Source organism: Triturus cristatus, chromosome 2_1 (assembly GCF_964204655.1).
Source record: "Triturus cristatus chromosome 2_1, aTriCri1.1, whole genome shotgun sequence".
In the NCBI taxonomy this organism is placed as follows: domain Eukaryota; kingdom Metazoa; phylum Chordata; class Amphibia; order Caudata; family Salamandridae; genus Triturus; species Triturus cristatus.
The window spans coordinates 480,908,713-480,919,808 of record NC_140581.1 but is presented as its reverse complement, the minus strand read 5'-3'; positions in this window follow the sequence as shown (position 1 = coordinate 480,919,808).

The window sequence follows — 11,096 nt, the reverse complement described above, 5'->3', positions numbered from 1 at the left end:
ATATTCTATGACGGGTGGCGAGAGCACGCCTGTTGGCGTCCTCTAAGAGCAAATTTCTATAGTCCTGTCTCTTAACATTGAGGGTATGCTGAGCATCCTGATCAGGGCTCTGCGAGGTGGTGCGTTCAGGATTTAAGATCTCCGTTTCTAATTCACTCACACACCGGTTGTGCTCTGCCCTGTGTCCCACCATCAGAGACAATGCTCTCCCCTTTATCACTGCCCCATATGCGCCCCAGAGCGTTATCGCTGACTTCACGGACCCTGTATTCTCCTGAAAATAGTAGTCAGTGTCTTTCCGTAGGTTTTCCCTGATGTGTGGGATCTTTAACGCCCAGGGCTGGATCATGATGGGGCCTGGTTGCACTACACGGTGAGCTCCGAAGACTGCTGTGACTGGGGAGTGAACCGACACTCCCCTTGCAAGACAAGCGGAACCTGTGAAATCTTGTATGGGTGAACAGGTAGTCTAGTCGTGATTGGCTGCCATGCACACTGGATTGGAACATGTAGAGAGTGTCCTGGGGGTGGGACCATCTCCAGATTTCTACCAACCCAAGGGCGGCAGTGAATTCATGGAGTTGTGAGCCGTGTGCAGTCACGTCTGGGCGGGGATCGGTCTATTTGGCAATTCATCTCAGGTTAAAGTCGCCTCCCATCACCAGTGTACCCATGGGTAAGTTTAATAATAAAACTCCTATATCTGCTAGTGTCATGCGTTGAAGACCCGGTGGGGCATACACCGAGATGACATTAAGGACACTGCCCTCCCAGATGCCTGACCAAGCTGCATTTCTACCCTGCGGGTCAGTCCACATACTTTGTGTCACGAAGGGGCAGCCTTTGCGAAGGAGGATCCCCACCCCTCTGGACCCGGAGGTAAAGATCGAGTGAGCAACCATACGGTAACCCTTCCTATCCAGGGCCTTGCAGGAGTTACCTATTAGATGAGTTTCTTGGAACAACATCATGTCCAGCCTCTGACGGTGAACATATTGTAGCACTATCCTGCGCTGGATTTTGTCCCCAAGCCCGTTGACATTCCATGTCATGAGTCTAAGTCCTTGACCTCTGGCCATATGATGCTAATAGCGGTGTAATGGAGTGAACTGAGTATCTACGGTGAATAAGACCCTCGACTGCATCTTTCTGTGTTGCTCCTATTGTATTACAGCTCCCTACTGCGCTTTGAGTCGTGAAATTAGTGACCTGAGTGTCAACACCAGCCACGATGAACTGATACCAGATACAATTTCATACTGCTGTATGAAAACAATGAAAAACATCCCCCCAACAGGGAACCCCAGGAGTGTAGTTGCGTATCAAGCTGTACATGTGTAACCAATTACTTTGTTGTGCTGCAAAGTGCCATCCAACCACTTTCCCCCACCAAGGTATTAAATATTAACAAAGACCCCCCCGAACAATATATAGGCAGTCGGTCTGTCTTGCTGCAGTAACCCCATTAGAACCACCCCCCTACAAATCAAACCCAACATTACCCATATCATTAGGAACACACCCCCCCTCCTTGCCTCCCTGCTTGACTGGACTAGAAACGCCCGCCCCCCCAACATGCAAAGTGCCTGTCGCCCACCCATGAACAACTCCAGGGAACGTGAGCTACCCCACTCCCAAAAACAACCATCATTATCGGTAGATGCCCGGTCCCCCCGCCCCGCCCCACCCCCACAGCAGAGTATAGCACATAGGCCCAATATTACTCTCTTGTATCATCCCGCTATGACTTTGGGAAAGGAGCAATACAGTGGTGGCCCCATTAAAGAACACACAGTTGTGAAACAGTCCGCTACGATGAAAAGAGCATATCAATCACAACATTAAGTGGGTTCAGTGAGTGCTGGGTCAGCCCCATTAACACTGGTCGGGTATATCAAACATCAGGCCCCCCCGCCTACTCGGCCCCGGTCCATGGTCAATTAACCCACCTTCAAGGAGGCATGGCTTCGTGTTCAAGCCCCCATGCAGTTCTGGAGGGTCTCCAGGGATCTGGGTCAATAGCAAATAGTCTTACCAGCCTCCAGGATCAGCGCCCCCCTGTGTGTCCCTGGGAGTCCGAGTCAGAATTTGGAGGAGATCGTCTCTGCTGGCGTCAGTCAGCATCCTTATCGGCAGTCGAGTGTCCTTTTTTCTTCTTTTTTTCCACAGTGCGCCAGCCCTCCAACCAATCCCAAGCTTCCTCTGGCCGGGTGAAGAACCAGGATTTTCCGTTGGCTTCGACTCTAAACTTGGCTGGAAACATCATGGCGTGTTTGACCTCTTGGTCCCGGAGGGCCCGCTTCACCTCGAGGAAGCTGCAACGCCGTTTCTGTACTCTCAAGGTGAAGTCTGGAAAGAACATGACTTTGCTGTTCTCCAGGTTCAATGGCGGGTCCGCCTGCACCGTCTGGAGAATGACGTCACGATCTCGAAAGTTCAACACCCACGTCAGGAGCGGTCTCAGGGGCGCGCCTGGTTTCTGCCGGCCTCCCGGAATGCAGTGGGCCCTTTCGATTGTGAAGCCTTTGGATAGTCTGTGGGGTTGTAGATGTTTGAGGACTAACTCTTCGACAAAAAGATCCCCCACCTGCCCCTCTGCACATTCCGGAACACCAAGAATGCGGATGTTGTTCATCCGCATTCTGCTTTTGTAATCATCTAGTTGCAGGACCATCGCCTCGTGGGAAGTGCGTAATTCGGCGACCTGTCGCTTTAGAAGGGTTGTGTCGGTAACCAGTTCCTTCGTGACATTTTCTACTCACCTTCTTCATATCTTCGCGGATCAGCGCAACATCTGTGGCCACCATGTCAATCCTTACCTCGAGGGAGGTTCTAATAGCCGTAATCGCTTCGAGAAGATCTTTGTTTGAGGGCTCCGCTGTGCCACCTGGGGCCAACATCTCCCCTCGCTCTCGTTTTACTGTTTGTACCTGGTGAATTTTTCCAGCTTGGTTTGAGCCGTAGTCCGGCTAGTACGTCCAGACGCCATAGGTCCTGCGTCGTTACCGCCCCTCTGTGTCTGGGTGTGACCACTACTGCCCGCCACCTGCAGTGGAGTCGTCCACCCAGCACCCCAAACCTACGGGCGTACTACTGGAATCACTGCGCTGAGGTTGTTTTGTTGGAGTCCACTCCCACTAGGTGCGCAGCAGTAGGGTACTAAGATTGGGATCGCCCTCCTGTCTCTCAGTAGTCAACAATATCGGCCATACCAATTCCCGACTCTCTCTCCGGGGGATCTGGTCAGTTTTTTAGGAGGATCAATAGTCTTGGGGGCCCAGACGGCCAGAACTCTCCCACCAGGTGACCGGGCCCCTGCAATGAGCCAGTACCATCTGATTCCTTTCAGCCCTCAGCATCAGGGTTTAATACTCTGCAGGGGTCAGCTGTCCTTCAGTGGGCTAGAGTGCTTAAGGCCGCGGGCCACTCCCGGTCTCACGCAAACGCACTCTTTGCAGGCTCAATGGCAGCAGGGGCCACTTCAGTCTGCACTAGGCCCCTACCACTCCTGCTGTCAATCCAAGGGCCCCCTCCGTTATCGCAGGCTCTGCGCTGAAGATACGTGCAGTGTTCAAGTGCCCCACACACGCACTGTAAGTAGCGCCGGTTTGGGCCTCACGTAGCGCTCTCGTGGGGCTGAGTCACACAGCACACCCACAGGCACCCAGCGGGTCTCTGCCGTCGTCTCCGTCGCACGGTCGGGGCACCTTGCACTCCCAAGCCCCTCTCACCGGTTCTCGCATTTCCGCTGGTTTAGGCCGCGGCCTTGCGTAGCGCTCTCCCGGTTGGCCTTCGGCGGGACCACCCATGAAGCCCCGGTCCGCGGAGCTCCTGTAAAGCAGGGTCGCGAATCTGCTCACAAATCAGCCGATAGGGCGCCGGAGTCTTCCGCACCACAATGAGGGCAAAGGGGCAACGATCGGGCCAGGGGAACCCAGGCAAGACAGGATAAATTGGCGCTCCGGAGCTAAGCTACCGAGCGGCCATTCCTGTCGGCGGTAAGCCACGCCCCCAATTATTATTTTTATTCAAAGCAAAAGAAAAAAACAGTGAAACACAAAATATACACCAGAGTGTCGGCGTTTTAGTACAGATAGTATTCCTTCCGTTTAACTTACACAGCCCTGTCAGTGTTGACAAACCCGCTTCCTTCCCAGGAGTCAGTTAACCAGATGAGACCTAGCAGAGAGAGTAGGGTGCGTGCAGCATAGTCCTTCACAAGAGTCGTTCCATCTACCCCTGTTCTTAACCCATTTCTTCGGGCACCCACTGTTGATATAGACAGATTTTTCTGCTACCATATTTGTATCCATGTCTTTTTCCCATTTGTTCAGGCTCAGCATCTCAGTTGCCCCTCAACAACGAGCTATATTGCGTTTAGCTCCGGCCAACCCCAGTGTCATCCAAGTCCTTCCCACTGAAGTAATATCTGACTCCTCCTATATATTCAGAAGGCACCACTTTGGTGTTGAGGTGGTAGCCGTGTCCCATATGCCATTCATCCTGTTGGCCACAGCCTCCCAATAGAATTGTACTGCGGGGCATTCCCATATGGTGTGAAAGAAGGTGCCTTTTTGATTGCATGCACGATGACAGTTTTCAGTTGGGGCCCTCCCTATTTTCGGTGTGGTGCATGCATAGTAGGCCCGGTGTAATATCTTTATTTGAATCAACCTAAACCCTGCTTTTATGGCAACTTCTCTAGGTGAGGCCAAAGATTCCGCCCATTTATCGTTGTCTAAGCCTCACAAGTCCCACGTCCACTTTTCCCACAGTTGGTGTAGTGTGTTTGGCATGTTGTAAATAATTTTCTGGTATGTGAGTGACGTTGCTTTGCATGTCATATATTTGTCCAATAAGCGTCTTCGAGTGGGGAGTAGTCTGGCAGTTCTTCCCCTGCCGGAATAGCCGTCTACAGCGCATGCCTAATCTGCATGTAATGAAAAATCTCTGTGTCTGCAAGGTTATATTCTTGACAGAGGTCAGTGACGGGGAGTACTGCCCCACGAGTCCATAAATCCCCGATTCTAGGTAGGCCTATTAGGTCCCATTTGTTGAACCCTGAGTGTTTCCCTACAGTACCTAAGGCCGCTGTGTTCCACAAGAGGGTTAGTTGCTTCAGCTTGTTTTCCCATCCCAGTGCTTTGTAGGCCACATGCCAGAGATTAACTGTTACAGTCGTCGGGTTCTGTTGTTGCGATTTTGGAGGTGTCATGTATAAGGCATGTTGATATCTGCCCAGCTGCATCAATAGGCGATCCATCCTGATTGATGGTTCATCCTCTGGCGTATATACCCATTGGGTAATTATGGTTAGTTGTGCAGCCCAATAATACCTTGGTATGTTGGGTAGGGCAATTCCTCCCTCATACCAACATCGGGTTAGTTTTTTAAGCACAATTTGTGCTGGTCCTCCATTCCACAGGAGCGTTAATAATACAGAGCTTATTGTTTTGAAATATTTTGCAGGAACGGGGTATGGTGCATTGTGGAGGGCATATAAGAAGTGGATTATAAAGAAAGATCCCGTTCCCGAGCAGAGAACACATTTCTATCATCAGAAAGTCAGTCCAAGAAAATATCAGTCCAAATCTTATGTATTAATGTTCTTCTTTATTTTCTTATCCTGTTCAAAGCCATAGTTATTTTACAAGTGGCTCATGACAGCAAATAGGCGTAGCTGGTATAGCCGAGATGTAGCCAACACGCGTTCCCTCTTGGGTATACCGCCCATCGACTTCCTCAGGGCTACAATAACAATAAAAAACATGCACTCAGAGGATGTTCTATGTTATTTGTCCACAGATTATTGACATTTAGGTAGCGATCATCCAGACATTAAAGTTCTCTAGCAAAAGAAAAGTCCATAGAGGAATTTAAGGAAGTAGGGGAGAAAACCACCAAGAGATCCACCAAGTGAAGAGAGAGGATCTTATAGAGTGCATAAGACAATAGGCGCAGAGGAGTTATAAGGTTAAGGGTTAAAGAGAAGTACCCATAAGAATCAAATAGGCTTGTCAAACAGAAGTTATAATAACAGTCCAACCGAAATGTAGTGCACAAGCTCTAGAGCCACATGAGTGATTATAGGAGAGGAAACGGACACCCAGCACGTGCGGTTCTCTAACTACACAGGAGAGGTGTCACCAGATCACGAAAAAAACAAATAGGGCATGGTTTGTGAGAAACACAAACATATCACTCCCCTAACGTGAGTTAAAGAACAGGTCCGCCAGAGTCCAGGCAAAGCCTGTAAATGCCCCCATTTAGCACGGGTCTACAAAAGAGAAGGAGAAAAGGAGATTGGGGAAGTGATATTATAAAGCCCGTCCAGGCTGAAACTAGGGGTGACAGTGCCCTGGCATTTATGAGAATGCGGGCTAGAGAGAAAATCCATATATATATCTAACAGATGGTACCATTTCATATATCAGCACCTAAACCTAGATGCTCCAGAGTAATGTTCCAAAAGACATATGCACACGTCATCGGTACCGTACAGATATACTCTACATTATATTAGGGATGAGCGGGTTTTACCTTGGCAGAGCTTGTATCCCAGGAAATACAGTCAGGCGTATGAGCAAATATCTAAAAGACACAGAGTCATACAGAAAATCATAACATCATCCCGAGATGATAAGTGACAATCTTGAAAATTCAAACTCATAAGACTAATGAAGCAGTCTGCGTCTAACTATGTAATATACAGCCACAATTTAGCAAGTAAAATTCTAATATCTTCAAAAAGAAAACGTATTGGTGATCACCCTTCTGAAGAGATACATGGAAATTATTAAATGATGGAGTATCTATCCCTCCTATCACCCCACACGTATTTGATGTCTGGTAGGGACCAGCCGGCACGTCAGATGTAAAGATTTGTAAATGAGTAAAAATTACCTCAAAATTAAATGTGTTCCAGGTAGAAACGTTTGTATGTATGTATCTGAAACAAAGCAACATCAATTAGTCATACTCATAAGTGTGAGTTAATTAGCACTAATCTGAGTGACTATCAAGTCAGATCTGAAGAAATATCAAAGAAAGTATAAAAAAAAATATATATTAAGATATGTATGTAAAGACTATCCGAAAGCGGTATCTGCATTTAGGGGCTCTTCATGAAGGTGAGAATGAACAGAATAATGTTTGGCTCCCGATTTGTCTAGAATACACGAGTATACAAGCCCTTATTGTATTAAAATTACCAGAATACTCTAAGCATCATGAGCGATTCTTTAAGGATAATATCACAGAAAGATAGAAACAGGCATATAAATAGGGCAATCAGTGTCATGAGCATTTAGTTAAAGGTAGTTTCATGATTAAACGACTATAAACATTTAACAAACAGTGGCGCGCCAGACAGAAGTTCCAATGCCTAAAAATAAACGTGACTAAACCCGGAGACTAATCCCTATATCCCTAATCCCTACATTAGGCGTGATCACACAGGTCAGGAGCACCACCTTTAAACATTTACCGGATTTCGGAGAGTGCCCCCTTCGTAAATAAGGACCGGATTGAAGTGAAACGAAGCCCAGCATCTCTCCCGTTTAAGAAGGCGGAGAAGCTGATTAGCATTCGTGTTACCAAAAGTAGGAGAGGGAAGACGGACTATTGACCTAGCCACACTCCAAAGTTACAACATATAAGAAGTGGGGCAATGCCATCATCTTAAAAAGGCTGCTCTCCTAAGGAGGGACAGTGGGAGCGACTTCCAATGTTGCACATCTCTTTTTCAGCCTCTCAAAGGGTGGAAGGAGGTTTTTATTATAGGAGAGGGAAGGGCCTCTGGTGGCGAATATCCCCAAATATGTGAACCCATCTGTAGATACACGAATCTCACAGTTTTGGGGCATCACAGGCGGGGGGCCGTTCAGTATATACATTAGCGATTTCATCCACTTGATCATGTAGCCAGATACGCGGCCAAAGCTCCCAACCATGTTTATACTCTGGCTCGGGAGCGTTTGGGGTCTGCCAAATATAGGATACCATAATCTGCATAAAACGATATTCTGTCCTCCCATTGATTTAACCAGCAGAGGCCCCACATCAGGGGGCCCATATGTATCCAAGCGACAAGGGGTTCCAACACTATGGCTCTGAAACCAATCAGGTTTCAGAGCAGGTCACAGCACTGAATCAGCCATGACACACATTATTGATGATGCGCTTCAAATCCTTGACCAGAACGATGCGTGCCTACTCATCCTGCTAGACCTTTCCTCAGCCTTTGACACGGTAAAACACCAGAAACTAATCGATCTTCTGGAGCACAGAATGGGTATGTCTGGCACAGTGTTAAATTGGTTTACCTCCTTCCTCCATAACCGTACACAAAAATTCAAGGTCAACAACACGCTTTCCAATTCCTCTCCTGTAACACTTGGGGTTCCGCAAGGGTCCGCACTCTCACCGACCTTATTCAACTTGTTCATGGAACCTCTCACTGAAGTTCTGCACGCGTCTAACGTACAATTCCATATGTACGCGGACGACACACAACTCTATCTCAAGATCAACTCCCTAGAAGACATTAATTTGCTTAACTCCACTCTCAGGACCACCCAGTCCTGGCTTTCAGATAATCATCTCAAACTGAACACGCTAAAAACAGAATTCCTCCTCATAGCACCACCGGTCAAAGTCCCTTTAATGCACGACCTGATCAAACAGCTTACCGCCTTCAACGTTCAACCAACCATCGTGGATTCAGCAAAATCCTTGGGAATTACCCTCGACAGCAACCTTATGATGCAAAAACACATCAGCAACGCTACAAAAGGAGCTAATTTCCAGATAAATACATTGAGGAAGCTGAAACCCTTCCTGCCCTTCGAGGACTTCAAATTGGCAGTACAAGCTCTAGTTATCCCTCATGTTGAGTATGGAAGTGTCTCCTTATGTGGCCTCCCAAAAGTTGCTACAGCCCCACTACGAGCAACTATCAACGCAGCAGCTAGACTCATCACTGGCTCGAAAAGAAGGGCTCACATTTCCCCTGACCTTAAAGCCCTGAACTGGCTACCATTTGAAGCTAGAATCCATCTCAAAATTGCGTGCATGACTCATAAAGCCCTTCATCACAACACCCCCAGCTATCTCGCGCAGAAACCGACTATCTCTGGGGGTCTTAGGTCCTCTAGAAATGCTGGAAAACTTCTACTGAAACCACAAAGGTTCATCAAGAAGAAAACCTATAAACGATCCTTCTCAGGGATGGCGCCCAAAATATGGAACTCTCTTCCCCCTGAAACCAGACTGAATGCCTCTTCCGCATCGTTCAAAAAAGAAGTTAAAGCTTTGCTCATGGCAAAACTTACATGAACAATTGCCATCCCTGCCCCGAGTTCTTTAGAGCCCGTTTAAAATGCTCTACTTTTTTAATCCTCCTAAGATTTCGTGCTCCAAATGTGTTTATATGACTGTTACCTGCACACTATTGTTTGTTCCAACTTACTGTTTTATTGTTATGTAAAGCGCTCTGATATCCGCAAGGATCTTGTTCGCGCTATATAAGACTCTCAAAATAAATAAATAAATAAAGGAGAGGGGAAAGTGGGCATTCCTGACAAGTGCCACAACGTAGTGGGAAGGAGAGGGAGGTCTTACCATTGAATACACACATGGGGGGCTACGAGGAGATTTAAGGGACCTGCGTGGGCCGTCTCCCCACTAAATCACAATCAAATTCACAAAAATAGCCCACGGGTCCTAATGGTATGTCTGCTGGGTATGTGGAGTGTGCTTGCCATGCTCGGAGGGGGAAAAAAGGGAAGGGGGAAGGGGATCCCTTTTAAAGGACGGTTCCCTTCACACACCGGAAGGTATCATGCTTCATCATAGGGGTGCCTCCTTGCATTAAGAGCCTAGTCCTGATGCGGGCTACAACCCCTTCACTACAAGGGAGGAGCTCAGGGATGTTTTTTGTAAGAAAGGATGGTCCTAAAACCCTACTTGAGCGTGGTGTGTTTAAAGTGAGGTGCTGTGCTATACTGCCTACAAGGTTATTTGGGGCAAACTTTATTCTACTACCCTGTGGAAGGATTAAAAACAAATAGCTTGTGATGTAGCTGCCGTCATTAGAGACAGCTGCATCCGAAAATGATCGACATGTTTCGGCCTGTAGACCTATAAAAGTGTTGTGGCCTTCATCAGGATCAGTTTGGAGCTACTGCAGAATGATAAATATGTGAAAAAACAGAAGTGAACAAGAAAACAATGGACACCGGTATGGAATACTGCACCAGTTGTCCAGCTGTTCGGTAGATTCGTCGGTGGAACCTATAACACTCAGGTAATAGACTGCATCTGTCCTGGCTTATGAGCCAAAAGTACATACGCCGACCATCCGCTCCTGACTAGCAGAGTGCTCCACCGCGTATGTCCACAGACAGGGGGGTCTTACCATTGACCACCACTCCCGCCAGTGGTTCAGAATAGAGAAGACAGATCCAGCTGAAGACCTTTGGCCCAAGTCCGAATTTCGCCAACACTTCGAAAAGATATGGCCATTCGACTGTGTTGAACTCCATGCGGGCATCTAATGAAAGAATGATGGCCTCTTCCTGTATGTATTTTGATCTGCTGAGTACCCTATGTAGTCTCCTTAAGTTAAGCGCTGTACTTCTTCCTGGCATAAACCCAGATTGGTCAGGGTGTACCAATCTAGTGATCACTTGTATTAGTCAGGAGGCCAATAGCTTTGCTGGAATCTTGGTTTCAATATTGAGGAATGAAATGGATCTATAGGAGGCACAGTCTCCTGGGGGTTACCCTGTTTTGTATATGGTGATAATTGTGGTTATTCGCTGGTCTCTAGCAAGTACCCCTACCTCCCTGCATTCCTCAAACATCCTCAACAAATGCGGGGCCAATTTCAATGTTTTGAACTTGTAGAGTTCTATAGGCATTTGGCCCTAGCGCCTTGCCAGCTTTCAAATCTCTGATTGCCTGCAGTATCTCCTCTTGGGTTAAGTCCCCTTCGAGGAGGGATCTATCTTCAGCAGTGAAAACCGGGAGAGGAATATCTTTTAGGTATTCACGACATTCCTCCAATGACGCTAGTCCGGAGGGTGAGTAAAGTC